Here is a 9,461-nt window from a genome sequence, read left to right on the forward strand (position 1 = left end):
CTTTGAAAAATCCCGGGCACACTCACGATGTCGTCCCTGATGCCGTCGCCGCGGGTGCACCGGGAGTCAGTAGCACGCTTAGCGAAAACCACGACCGTGCGGAGCGAGAGCCGCCGCCTTTGAAAAATCCCGGGCACACTCACGATGTCGTCCCTGATGCCGTCGCCGCGGGTGCACCGGGAGTCAGTAGCACGCTTAGCGAAAACCACGACCGTGCGGAGCGAGATCCGCCGCCTTTGAAAAATCCCGGGCACACTCACGATGTCGTCCCTGATGCCGTCGCCGCGGGTGCACCGGGAGTCAGTAGCACGCTTAGCGAAAACCACGACCGTGCGGAGCGAGATCCGCCGCCTTTGAAAAATCCCGGGCAGACTCACGGTGTCGTCCCTGATGCGGTCGCCGCGGGTGCACCGGGAGTCAGTAGCACGCTTAGCGAAAACCACGACCGTGCGGAGCGAGATCCGCCGCCTTTGAAAAATCCCGGGCACACTCACGATGTCGTCCCTGATGCCGTCGCCGCGGGTGCACCGGGAGTCAGTAGCACGCTTAGCGAAAACCACGACCGTGCGGAGCGAGATCCGCCGCCTTTGAAAAATCCCGGGCACACTCACGATGTCGTCCCTGATGCCGTCGCCGCGGGTGCACCGGGAGTCAGTAGCACGCTTAGCGAAAACCACGACCGTGCGGAGCGAGATCCGCCGCCTTTGAAAAATCCCGGGCACACTCACGATGTCGTCCCTGATGCCGTCGCCGCGGGTGCACCGGGAGTCAGTAGCACGCTTAGCGAAAACCACGACCGTGCGGAGCGAGATCCGCCGCCTTTGAAAAATCCCGGGCAGACTCACGGTGTCGTCCCTGATGCGGTCGCCGCGGGTGCACCGGGAGTCAGTAGCACGCTTAGCGAAAACCACGACCGTGCGGAGCGAGATCCGCCGCCTTTGAAAAATCCCGGGCACACTCACGATGTCGTCCCTGATGCCGTCGCCGCGGGTGCACCGGGAGTCAGTAGCACGCTTAGCGAAAACCACGACCGTGCGGAGCGAGATCCGCCGCCTTTGAAAAATCCCGGGCACACTCACGATGTCGTCCCTGATGCCGTCGCCGCGGGTGCACCGGGAGTCAGTAGCACGCTTAGCGAAAACCACGACCGTGCGGAGCAAGATCCGCCGCCTTTGAAAAATCCCGGGCACACTCACGATGTCTTCCCTGATGCCGTCGCCGCGGGTGCACCGGGAGTCAGTAGCACGCTTAGCGAAAACCACGACCGTGCGGAGCGAGATCCGCCGCCTTTGAAAAATCCCGGGCACACTCACGATGTCGTCCCTGATGCCGTCGCCGCGGGTGCACCGGGAGTCAGTAGCACGCTTAGCGAAAACCACGACCGTGCGGAGCGAGATCCGCCGCCTTTGAAAAATCCCGGGCACACTCACGATGTCGTCCCTGATGCCGTCGCCGCGGGTGCACCAGGAGTCAGTAGCACGCTTAGCGAAAACCACGACCGTGCGGAGCGAGATCCGCCGCCTTTGAAAAATCCCGGGCACACTCACGATGTCGTCCCTGATGTCGTCGCCGCGGGTGCACCGGGAGTCAGTAGCACGCTTAGCGAAAACCACGACCGTGCGGAGCGAGATCCGCCGCCTTTGAAAAATCCCGGGCACACTCACGCTGTCGTCCCTGATGTCGTCGCCGCGGGTGCACCAGGAGTCAGTAGCACGCTTAGCGAAAACCACGACCGTGCGGAGCGAGATCCGCCGCCTTTGAAAAATCCCGGGCACACTCACGATGTCTTCCCTGATGCCGTCGCCGCGGGTGCACCGGGAGTCAGTAGCACGCTTAGCGAAAACCACGACCGTGCGGAGCAAGATCCGCCGCCTTTGAAAAATCCCGGGCACACTCACGATGTCTTCCCTGATGTCGTCGCCGCGGGTGCACCGGGAGTCAGTAGCACGCTTAGCGAAAACCACGACCGTGCGGAGCGAGATCCGCCGCCTTTGAAAAATCCCGGGCACACTCACGCTGTCGTCCCTGATGTCGTCGCCGCGGGTGCACCGGGAGTCAGTAGCACGCTTAGCGAAAACCACGACCGTGCGGAGCAAGATCCGCCGCCTTTGAAAAATCCCGGGCACACTCACGATGTCTTCCCTGATGCCGTCGCCGCGGGTGCACCGGGAGTCAGTAGCACGCTTAGCGAAAACCACGACCGTGCGGAGCGAGATCCGCCGCCTTTGAAAAATCCCGGGCACACTCACGATGTCGTCCCTGATGCCGTCGCCGCGGGTGCACCGGGAGTCAGTAGCACGCTTAGCGAAAACCACGACCGTGCGGAGCGAGATCCGCCGCCTTTGAAAAATCCCGGGCACACTCACGATGTCGTCCCTGATGCCGTCGCCGCGGGTGCACCAGGAGTCAGTAGCACGCTTAGCGAAAACCACGACCGTGCGGAGCGAGATCCGCCGCCTTTGAAAAATCCCGGGCACACTCACGATGTCGTCCCTGATGTCGTCGCCGCGGGTGCACCGGGAGTCAGTAGCACGCTTAGCGAAAACCACGACCGTGCGGAGCGAGATCCGCCGCCTTTGAAAAATCCCGGGCACACTCACGATGTCGTCCCTGATGTCGTCGCCGCGGGTGCACCAGGAGTCAGTAGCACGCTTAGCGAAAACCACGACCGTGCGGAGCGAGATCCGCCGCCTTTGAAAAATCCCGGGCACACTCACGATGTCGTCCCTGATGTCGTCGCCGCGGGTGCACCGGGAGTCAGTAGCACGCTTAGCGAAAACCACGACCGTGCGGAGCGAGATCCGCCGCCTTTGAAAAATCCCGGGCACACTCACGATGTCGTCCCTGATGTCGTCGCCGCGGGTGCACCAGGAGTCAGTAGCACGCTTAGCGAAAACCACGACCGTGCGGAGCGAGATCCGCCGCCTTTGAAAAATCCCGGGCAGACTCACGGTGTCGTCCCTGATGCGGTCGCCGCGGGTGCACCGGGAGTCAGTAGCACGCTTAGCGAAAACCACGACCGTGCGGAGCGAGATCCGCCGCCTTTGAAAAATCCCGGGCACACTCACGATGTCGTCCCTGATGCCGTCGCCGCGGGTGCACCAGGAGTCAGTAGCACGCTTAGCGAAAACCACGACCGTGCGGAGCGAGATCCGCCGCCTTTGAAAAATCCCGGGCAGACTCACGGTGTCGTCCCTGATGCCGTCGCCGCGGGTGCACCGGGAGTCAGTAGCACGCTTAGCGAAAACCACGACCGTGCGGAGCGAGATCCGCCGCCTTTGAAAAATCCCGGGCGCATTCACGATGTCGTCCCTGATGCCGTCGCCGCGGGTGCACCAGGAGTCAGTAGCACGCTTAGCGAAAACCACGACCGTGCGGTACGAAGATCCGCCGCCTTTGAAAAATCCCGGGCACACTCACGATGTCGTCCCTGATGCCGTCGCCGCGGGTGCACCAGGAGTCAGTAGCACGCTTAGCGAAAACAACGACCGTGCGGAACGAAGATCCGCCGCTTTTGAAAAATCCCGGGCACACTCACGATGTCGTCCCTGATGCCGTCGCCGCGGGTGCACCAGGAGTCAGTAGCACGCTTAGCGAAAACCACGACCGTGCGGAGCGAGATCCGCCGCCTTTGAAAAATCCCGGGCGCATTCACGATGTCGTCCCTGATGCCGTCGCCGCGGGTGCACCAGGTGTCAGTAGCACGCTTAGCGAAAACCACGACCGTGCGGAGCGAGATCCGCCGCCTTTGAAAAATCCCGGGCGCATTCACGATGTTGTCCCTGATGCCGTCGCCGCGGGTGCACCAGGAGTCAGTAGGACGCTTAGCGAAAACCACGACCGTGCGGAGCGAGATCCGCCGCCTTTGAAAAATCCCGGGCGCATTCACGATGTTGTCCCTGATGCCGTCGCCGCGGGTGCACCAGGAGTCAGTAGCACGCTTAGCGAAAACCACGACCGTGCGGAGCGAGATCCGCCGCCTTTGAAAAATCCCGGGCGCATTCACGATGTTGTCCCTGATGCCGTCGCCGCGGGTGCACCAGGAGTCAGTAGCACGCTTAGCGAAAACCACGACCGTGCGGAGCGAGATCCGCCGCCTTTGAAAAATCCCGGGCGCATTCACGATGTTGTCCCTGATGCCGTCGCCGCGGGTGCACCAGGAGTCAGTAGCGCGCTTAGCGAAAACCACGACCGTGCGGAGCGAGATCCGCCGCCTTTGAAAAATCCCGGGCGCATTCACGATGTTGTCCCTGATGCCGTCGCCGCGGGTGCACCAGGAGTCAGTAGCACGCTTAGCGAAAACCACGACCGTGCGGAGCGAGATCCGCCGCCTTTGAAAAATCCCGGGCGCATTCACGATGTTGTCCCTGATGCCGTCGCCGCGGGTGCACCAGGAGTCAGTAGCACGCTTAGCGAAAACCACGACCGTGCGGAGCGAGATCCGCCGCCTTTGAAAAATCCCGGGCACACTCACGGTGTCGTCCCTGTTGCCGTCGCCGCGGGTGCACCGGGAGTCAGTAGCACGCTTAGCGAAAACCACGACCGTGCGGAGCGAGATCCGCCGCCTTTGAAAAATCCCGGGCAGACTCACGGTGTCGTCCCTGATGCGGTCGCCGCGGGTGCACCGGGAGTCAGTAGCACGCTTAGCGAAAACCACGACCGTGCGGAGCAAGATCCGCCGCCTTTGAAAAATCCCGGGCAGACTCACGGTGTCGTCCCTGATGCGGTCGCCGCGGGTGCACCGGGAGTCAGTAGCACGCTTAGCGAAAACCACGACCGTGCGGAGCGAGATCCGCCGCCTTTGAAAAATCCCGGGCAGACTCACGGTGTCGTCCCTGATGCGGTCGCCGCGGGTGCACCGGGAGTCAGTAGCACGCTTAGCGAAAACCACGACCGTGCGGAGCGAGATCCGCCGCCTTTGAAAAATCCCGGGCACACTCACGATGTCGTCCCTGATGCCGTCGCCGCGGGTGCACCAGGAGTCAGTAGCACGCTTAGCGAAAACCACGACCGTGCGGAGCGAGATCCGCCGCCTTTGAAAAATCCCGGGCACACTCACGATGTCGTCCCTGATGCCGTCGCCGCGGGTGCACCGGGAGTCAGTAGCACGCTTAGCGAAAACCACGACCGTGCGGAGCGAGATCCGCCGCCTTTGAAAAATCCCGGGCACACTCACGATGTCGTCCCTGATGCCGTCGCCGCGGGTGCACCGGGAGTCAGTAGCACGCTTAGCGAAAACCACGACCGTGCGGAGCGAGATCCGCCGCCTTTGAAAAATCCCGGGCGCATTCACGATGTCGTCCCTGATGCCGTCGCCGCGGGTGCACCAGGAGTCAGTAGCACGCTTAGCGAAAACCACGACCGTGCGGTACGAAGATCCGCCGCCTTTGAAAAATCCCGGGCACACTCACGATGTCGTCCCTGATGCCGTCGCCGCGGGTGCACCAGGAGTCAGTAGCACGCTTAGCGAAAACAACGACCGTGCGGAACGAAGATCCGCCGCTTTTGAAAAATCCCGGGCACACTCACGATGTCGTCCCTGATGCCGTCGCCGCGGGTGCACCAGGAGTCAGTAGCACGCTTAGCGAAAACCACGACCGTGCGGAGCGAGATCCGCCGCCTTTGAAAAATCCCGGGCGCATTCACGATGTCGTCCCTGATGCCGTCGCCGCGGGTGCACCAGGTGTCAGTAGCACGCTTAGCGAAAACCACGACCGTGCGGAGCGAGATCCGCCGCCTTTGAAAAATCCCGGGCGCATTCACGATGTTGTCCCTGATGCCGTCGCCGCGGGTGCACCAGGAGTCAGTAGGACGCTTAGCGAAAACCACGACCGTGCGGAGCGAGATCCGCCGCCTTTGAAAAATCCCGGGCGCATTCACGATGTTGTCCCTGATGCCGTCGCCGCGGGTGCACCAGGAGTCAGTAGCACGCTTAGCGAAAACCACGACCGTGCGGAGCGAGATCCGCCGCCTTTGAAAAATCCCGGGCGCATTCACGATGTTGTCCCTGATGCCGTCGCCGCGGGTGCACCAGGAGTCAGTAGCACGCTTAGCGAAAACCACGACCGTGCGGAGCGAGATCCGCCGCCTTTGAAAAATCCCGGGCGCATTCACGATGTTGTCCCTGATGCCGTCGCCGCGGGTGCACCAGGAGTCAGTAGCGCGCTTAGCGAAAACCACGACCGTGCGGAGCGAGATCCGCCGCCTTTGAAAAATCCCGGGCGCATTCACGATGTTGTCCCTGATGCCGTCGCCGCGGGTGCACCAGGAGTCAGTAGCACGCTTAGCGAAAACCACGACCGTGCGGAGCGAGATCCGCCGCCTTTGAAAAATCCCGGGCGCATTCACGATGTTGTCCCTGATGCCGTCGCCGCGGGTGCACCAGGAGTCAGTAGCACGCTTAGCGAAAACCACGACCGTGCGGAGCGAGATCCGCCGCCTTTGAAAAATCCCGGGCACACTCACGGTGTCGTCCCTGTTGCCGTCGCCGCGGGTGCACCGGGAGTCAGTAGCACGCTTAGCGAAAACCACGACCGTGCGGAGCGAGATCCGCCGCCTTTGAAAAATCCCGGGCAGACTCACGGTGTCGTCCCTGATGCGGTCGCCGCGGGTGCACCGGGAGTCAGTAGCACGCTTAGCGAAAACCACGACCGTGCGGAGCAAGATCCGCCGCCTTTGAAAAATCCCGGGCAGACTCACGGTGTCGTCCCTGATGCGGTCGCCGCGGGTGCACCGGGAGTCAGTAGCACGCTTAGCGAAAACCACGACCGTGCGGAGCGAGATCCGCCGCCTTTGAAAAATCCCGGGCGCATTCACGATGTTGTCCCTGATGCCGTCGCCGCGGGTGCACCAGGAGTCAGTAGCACGCTTAGCGAAAACCACGACCGTGCGGTACGAAGATCCGCCGCCTTTGAAAAATCCCGGGCACACTCACGATGTCTTCCCTGATGCCGTCGCCGCGGGTGCACCAGGAGTCAGTAGCACGCTTAGCGAAAACCACGACCGTGCGGAGCGAGATCCGCCGCCTTTGAAAAATCCCGGGCAGACTCACGGTGTCGTCCCTGATGCGGTCGCCGCGGGTGCACCGGGAGTCAGTAGCACGCTTAGCGAAAACCACGACCGTGCGGAGCGAGATCCGCCGCCTTTGAAAAATCCCGGGCAGACTCACGGTGTCGTCCCTGATGCGGTCGCCGCGGGTGCACCAGGAGTCAGTAGCACGCTTAGCGAAAACCACGACCGTGCGGAGCAAGATCCGCCGCCTTTGAAAAATCCCGGGCACACTCACGGTGTCGTCCCTGTTGCCGTCGCCGCGGGTGCACCGGGAGTCAGTAGCACGCTTAGCGAAAACCACGACCGTGCGGAGCGAGATCCGCCGCCTTTGAAAAATCCCGGGCGCATTCACGATGTTGTCCCTGATGCCGTCGCCGCGGGTGCACCAGGAGTCAGTAGCACGCTTAGCGAAAACCACGACCGTGCGGTACGAAGATCCGCCGCCTTTGAAAAATCCCGGGCACACTCACGATGTCTTCCCTGATGCCGTCGCCGCGGGTGCACCAGGAGTCAGTAGCACGCTTAGCGAAAACCACGACCGTGCGGAGCGAGATCCGCCGCCTTTGAAAAATCCCGGGCAGACTCACGGTGTCGTCCCTGATGCGGTCGCCGCGGGTGCACCGGGAGTCAGTAGCACGCTTAGCGAAAACCACGACCGTGCGGAGCGAGATCCGCCGCCTTTGAAAAATCCCGGGCGCATTCACGATGTTGTCCCTGATGCCGTCGCCGCGGGTGCACCAGGAGTCAGTAGCACGCTTAGCGAAAACCACGACCGTGCGGTACGAAGATCCGCCGCCTTTGAAAATTCCCGGGCACACTCACGATGTCTTCCCTGATGCCGTCGCCGCGGGTGCACCAGGAGTCAGTAGCACGCTTAGCGAAAACCACGACCGTGCGGAGCGAGATCCGCCGCCTTTGAAAAATCCCGGGCGCATTCACGATGTCGTCCCTGATGCCGTCGCCGCGGGTGCACCAGGAGTCAGTAGCACGCTTAGCGAAAACCACGACCGTGCGGTACGAAGATCCGCCGCCTTTGAAAAATCCCGGGCACACTCACGATGTCTTCCCTGATGCCGTCGCCGCGGGTGCACCAGGAGTCAGTAGCACGCTTAGCGAAAACCACGACCGTGCGGAGCGAGATCCGCCGCCTTTGAAAAATCCCGGGCACACTCACGGTGTCGTCCCTGATGCCGTCGCCGCGGGTGCACCAGGAGTCAGTAGCACGCTTAGCGAAAACCACGACCGTGCGGAGCGAGATCCGCCGCCTTTGAAAAATCCCGGGCGCATTCACGATGTCGTCCCTGATGCCGTCGCCGCGGGTGCACCAGGAGTCAGTAGCACGCTTAGCGAAAACCACGACCGTGCGGAGCGAGATCCGCCGCCTTTGAAAAATCCCGGGCGCATTCACGATGTCGTCCCTGATGCCGTCGCCGCGGGTGCACCAGGAGTCAGTAGCACGCTTAGCGAAAACCACGACCGTGCGGTACGAAGATCCGCCGCCTTTGAAAAATCCCGGGCACACTCACGATGTCTTCCCTGATGCCGTCGCCGCGGGTGCACCGGGAGTCAGTAGCACGCTTAGCGAAAACCACGACCGTGCGGAGCGAGATCCGCCGCCTTTGAAAAATCCCGGGCGCATTCACGATGTCGTCCCTGATGCCGTCGCCGCGGGTGCACCAGGAGTCAGTAGCACGCTTAGCGAAAACCACGACCGTGCGGAGCGAGATCCGCCGCCTTTGAAAAATCCCGGGCGCATTCACGATGTCGTCCCTGATGCCGTCGCCGCGGGTGCACCAGGAGTCAGTAGCACGCTTAGCGAAAACCACGACCGTGCGGTACGAAGATCCGCCGCCTTTGAAAAATCCCGGGCACACTCACGATGTCTTCCCTGATGCCGTCGCCGCGGGTGCACCAGGAGTCAGTAGCACGCTTAGCGAAAACCACGACCGTGCGGAGCGAGATCCGCCGCCTTTGAAAAATCCCGGGCGCATTCACGATGTCGTCCCTGATGCCGTCGCCGCGGGTGCACCAGGAGTCAGTAGCACGCTTAGCGAAAACCACGACCGTGCGGTACGAAGATCCGCCGCCTTTGAAAAATCCCGGGCACACTCACGATGTCTTCCCTGATGCCGTCGCCGCGGGTGCACCAGGAGTCAGTAGCACGCTTAGCGAAAACCACGACCGTGCGGAGCGAGATCCGCCGCCTTTGAAAAATCCCGGGCGCATTCACGATATCGTCCCTGATGCCGTCGCCGCGGGTGCACCAGGAGTCAGTAGCACGCTTAGCGAAAACCACGACCGTGCGGTACGAAGATCCGCCGCCTTTGAAAAATCCCGGGCACACTCACGATGTCGTCCCTGATGCCGTCGCCGCGGGTGCACCAGGAGTCAGTAGCACGCTTAGCGAAAAC

The sequence above is a fragment of the Ixodes scapularis genome, unplaced genomic scaffold (assembly GCF_016920785.2).
Source record: "Ixodes scapularis isolate PalLabHiFi unplaced genomic scaffold, ASM1692078v2 ptg000837l_1___fragment_3__unscaffolded, whole genome shotgun sequence".
Lineage (NCBI taxonomy): Eukaryota > Metazoa > Arthropoda > Arachnida > Ixodida > Ixodidae > Ixodes > Ixodes scapularis.